This window comes from Crotalus tigris, unplaced genomic scaffold (genome assembly GCF_016545835.1).
Source record: "Crotalus tigris isolate CLP2741 ecotype Arizona unplaced genomic scaffold, ASM1654583v1 scf7180000023589.2044511, whole genome shotgun sequence".
In the NCBI taxonomy this organism is placed as follows: domain Eukaryota; kingdom Metazoa; phylum Chordata; class Lepidosauria; order Squamata; family Viperidae; genus Crotalus; species Crotalus tigris.
Window position 1 is genome coordinate 312,824 of NW_024100062.1, and position 5,423 is coordinate 318,246.

A 5,423-nucleotide genomic window follows, 5' to 3' on the forward strand; every position below is an offset into this window, starting at 1 on the left:
GCCTTGATTCATGGATCTTACATTCCAGGTTCCTATGGAGAAAAAATCTTTACAGCATCGGACTTTCCTTTCACCACCAGATATATCCACAGCTGAGCGTCCTTTCGGCTTTGGCCCAGTCGCTTCATTCTTTCTGGCGCTACTAGTACTAGCCCTCTGCTCTTCCCCAGTAGCATATTGGACACCTTCCGACCTGAGGGGCTCATCTTCCAGCGTCATATCTTTTTTCCTTTTAGTACTGTCCATGGGGTTTTCATGGCAAAGATACTGGAGTGGTTTGCCATTTCCTTCTCCAGTGGATCACATTTTGTCAGAACTCTCTGCTATAACCTGTCCGTCTTGGGTGGCCCTGCACGGCATAGCTTATAGCTTCATTGAGTTACGCAAGCCCCTTCGCCACGACAAGGCAGTAATCCATAAAGGGGAAATCTGTATTAGGATTTACAATTACAATCAGGAATTAGGAATTACAATCAGATAGAAAGCCTGAATAATTCATCTAGATGTATTCTAATTAAGGGAATGAAAGGTCATGCAAACTCTTGGATCAAATGGAGTCTGACCTAGTACATTCTACATAACTTGATGAAAAATAAAATATTTTTTTTTAATTAGACAACCTGAATGCTTGATCTAGCTATATTATGAAAAATAATTCCCAGTTCAGGGAGAGTGAAATTGGAGCAAGAAAGAAGAATACTACTGGGAATATGAGTTTAATGTTTTTTAAACTTACAACTTTAAGATGGGTGGACTTCAACTTTCAGAATTCCCCAGCCAGGAATTTTGGGAGTTGAAGTCTACCTATCTTAAAGTTGCCAAGTTTTAAAACCACTTATTTAGAGGTTCAGCTGAAAGAGTACTACAACTACTCAGACTTTGTAATATTCTCTAAACTGAATGTCTAAATAAGTATTTTTTAAAACCTGGCAACTTTTAAGATGTGTGGACTTCAACTTCTAGAATTCCTGGCTGGGGAATTCTGAAAGTTGAAGTCTAAACATCTTAAAAGTTTGAAAAACAATGCTCTCAATGATAAATGAGTATCCCTACCTAAAGTAATGATTTAATTGATTTCAAAACTGCACACTTTTAATAATGTAATTACTGTATATTATAAGATGATTTGTTTTTTTAAACATATATTATGTTTCATCAATGGGAATAAAATACAAAACAGAAAAAACATACATCCAGTAGTAACAACAACAAAAATTGTGTACAAAAATGAAAAAAAGGAAAAAAAATGATCCAAACATCCAACATTAAACATCTAAAAAAATCCATTCTGGCTGGATGCTGAAAAAAATATATAAAAAAACCTGGTAATTTTTCCTCCGCTTACATAATGGATCTGCAAATAGTTACAAACTTTCTCATCCTTGTTTAACAAGAAAAATATATCATATAGACAAATACTTCAGATGAGGAGGTCTCTAATAATTAAATGACTCAATATCATATATATATGATATATATATATGAAAGAAAAAAAATAAGAAATATCAACAAGTTAGCCCAAATATTACAATAGTCTTCAAATCCCTGTTAACCATCTGTTATTGTACGTAACACACAGAAACTTCACAAACAGCTTCCAGTCTCTTATAAAACTGTCTAGTCCATTATCTCTAATCAAAGCAATTAATTTTACCATCTCTGCTAATTCAATGAATTTTAAAATCCATTCTTCAACTGTCGGTATCGCCTTTCCTTCCTAGTGCTTAGCGAGTACAATCCTCGCAGCAGTCACCATGTAAAGAAATAGAGACCCAAATGGTTTTTCATTTGATTTATCCATAATATCTAAAAAAAGCTTCGGGTTTTATTAATATATGTATCAAATATTTTCTGCATTATCATGTTTATCCAGAAGATTTTCATATACTTACAAGAGCACTACATTTGATACCTGGATTTTGATTACATTTCCAGCACTTATTAGAAAGGCCCTCTGTACGTTTTAGCTAATCTATCTGGAGTCAAATACAACAATACATCATTTTATAAAAAAATTCTTTCAAACTACCATCTAATCTTCTATATAAATAAAAATGTAAATGTTCGTTTGTTCAAAATCTTAAATCTCCGAAAGTTCTTCACTGATTGCTTTGAAATTTTGAAACAACGTTGCATTCAAATACGCACGTGTTTTTATATACCTATATTATATAGATGTCACACCTGTGACAGGTAAAAACATGCTTTTTGTGAAAAACCGCCATCTGTTGGACATAAAAGCAAACACGCTACGATTTCAGACAATCTCTATATCTGCACAGAAAATGGAACAACAAAAAATATTGTATACCCACAAGCATTGTGAAATTAAACATATTACAAACATCCGCTTTCTCTTTTCTTTCTTTTCTATTTAACCAGACTGAGCCACAGCAACGTGTGGCCGGGAACAGCTAGTTCAAAATAAATTTGAATCCATTAATCCATACATTCTCCCATTTATCTAGTGTTATATTATACCCAATTTTTTTTTGCCCATTTTACCATGAAGTCTTTTACATATTCTTCTTCCAGGTTCATCTTAAGATTTCATATACTATAGCAGTCAAGTGGTCATCTCCAGAACATAAATTGATATGCAATTCAGTTTTAACTCCTGTGAAAACAAAACATTTTTTATCAAGTTTAAATCTTTCAAAAATTCTATAATTAAACCAGTCACAAACAAAACTTCACTAATTGTCCATAATGCTGTCTTCTTTGGCTAGTTTTAACTCTTATTATTAATAATTCAAACTTTTTATCAGATTTTTCATTCACTCTTGAAACATGTCATGTAACATAGAGCACAGGTCCCCAACCTTTTGGGCACCAGGGACCAGTTCCATGGAGAGAACTAATTCACTCCTGGATTAGAAAAGGAGTGATGGGGAATCAACCTGAAAATCCTTGGACCAGAGGTCTTCAGACTTGGCTTTTTTATGACCTGTGGACTTCAACTTCCAGAATTTAACGAAGAGAAGGACAAGGGGGGACATGATAGCAGTATTTCAATATCTCAGGGGCTGCCATAAAGAAGAGGGAATCAAGCTATTTTCCAAAGCACCTGAAGGCAGGACAAGAAGCAACGGGTGGAAACTAATCAAGGAGAGAAGCAACCTAGAACTAAGGAGAAAATTCCTGACAGTGAGAACAATTAATCAGTGGAACAGCCTGCCTCCAGAAGCAGTAAATGCTCCAACACTGGAAGTTTTTAAGAAGAGACTGGACAGCCATTTGTCCGAAATGGTGTAGGGTTTCTTGCCTGAGCAGGGGGTTGGACTAGATGACCTCCAAGGTCCCTTCCAACTTTACTATTATTATTATTATTAATTCCTCAGCCAGGCACGCTGGCTGAAGAATTCTGGGAGCTGAAGCCCACAAGTCATAAAAGGGCCAAGTTTTAAGACCCCTGCCTTGGACTGTCGTGCCTGGCTGGGGTAGGTGAAATTTGGGGGGTTTCATCTCCTTGGTAAGCTCAACCAAAGGAAGAGCTCATATCTTATCTGCCCAGTCTTTGTTTTTGAAAAACGCCTCTACCTTTAACCCCACTTTTTTTTCCAAATCTTTTTTTTCTTTTTCTTCTCTTTCTGGATGTTAATTGCTGGCTGTGTGCTCGAATTTTGATACTTTCCCCCCTCATGGACTCTAATTGATTTAATAGTACCCGAGGCGTGAGTTAAACTAGTTTGTCTCCTTCCCGTATGGAAGAGACAAATGGCAACAAGTCTTAGATTACTGAGAAAATGATTTAATAACCTAATCATATTGAACTTTTACCATTATCAACTTGAAAAGATTTTATATCTTCATTGTATTTTTATTGCATTCTGTATGCAAGTCTCCTTTTTTTCTTTTTCTTTCTGCACTTCAGGAGTTTGCATATCAAAGTTATTCTCCTTGCCAACCGCTTTGCTCTTGGAATTTTCCCTCTGACCTTGAAAAAAGAAATGGGTACTCTTGTTTGCTTCTCTGCTGGCAGCAACTAGTTGTAAGAGAGGACTTGTATACATATGTAAAATGTCTCCTAAGAGAGAAGTAAAGCTGCCTAGCCGTCAGTCAGGGAAACCAAGTGCCAAACCTCTTATGGAAGTATTTGAGGAAAAGTTCTCTATGTCAGGGGTCCCCAACCCCTGGTCTGTGGACCGGTACCAGGCTGTGGCATGCCAGCAATCGCTCCACGCAAACAAGCCCTATCCGTGAGATGCAAGCAGCACACAAAACTACACGCTCTCCGGTCCCTGGAAAAACCTCTCTCCATGGAACTGGTCCCTTGTGCCCAAAAGGTTGGGGACCTCTGCTCTTGTTACATGACATGCTTCAAGAATGAATGAAAAATCTAATGAAAAGTTTGGTTCCTCACAACCAACCAGCCTTTTGTCTAGCAGAGCAACAACAACAAAAAATGCACTGCTGTTCAGAACACCATTTTCTGGGCTGAATCCCATTATAAGATGGGTTTTGTGATTCATAGGCATTTGTGGATTTCGGATGGAGGCAGAGCTGAAAAAAAGATGCCACTTTTATGCACTGAATAAATACTATGATTTACCTACTTTTGTCACATACAGTGACCGCAGTACACAAAAGGCAGGATTTCCTTCACGTCATTGCACCTGTAATATCATTTTGAGATCATCTCAGTTTGTTGAGACGCTGTAACATCCTCCCAAGGTTAGTTATCGCACCCCACAATTTGGGAATCCCTTGTGTAACCAACTACAGGCATATTAGCTAATTTCAAGTAAGTACTCACTACGCTACTTCCACTATATGTATTGCCCTTAGCGACTAATAATTTGATGAGGTGCAACGGGCCAACAATAGAGAAACTCCGTACAAGGAAACTATAAGAAGAGAGCCGTTAGTCTATATAGCACAGATGTCAAACTCGCCACATGACATGACGTGTCACAACATATCGCGACTCTTTTTGCATTGCCGGCAATGGGGTGAGCGAAGCTTCGGTATGATGAAACCGGCCCGCGGGCTGGCAGTTTGATACCCCTGGTACTAGCAAAAGAAAAAAAAAATAGTCTCGTAACTGTACATTTTATTAAAAAGCCCAGATTTTTTAATACCATTTGTTGGCAAGAAAAGATGCTGCCAGACTTCTATATTTTTCGCTATAATAATGGAAAAACTATCACTCGAGCTATGGCTTGGGAGAGCAAGTCTCCAAGAGAAAGTTTTTTTTTTTTTTTACAAAAAGCATTAATAACCTATTACGATCGCAGCTGAAGCTAATTCGAGTCCATCCTTTTTTATATAGCGTTATAGCTCCGCCACGGTGCATTCTGGGAAATCTTTTCTTTTTTTCCAATTGGCTGAGAAGTTGCCAATCACGTGAAGGACCCGTGGTTCCCGAGGTCTTTGATTCGGTAATGTTTCCCCCTCATTCATAAAAACCCGCCCCTTTCGAT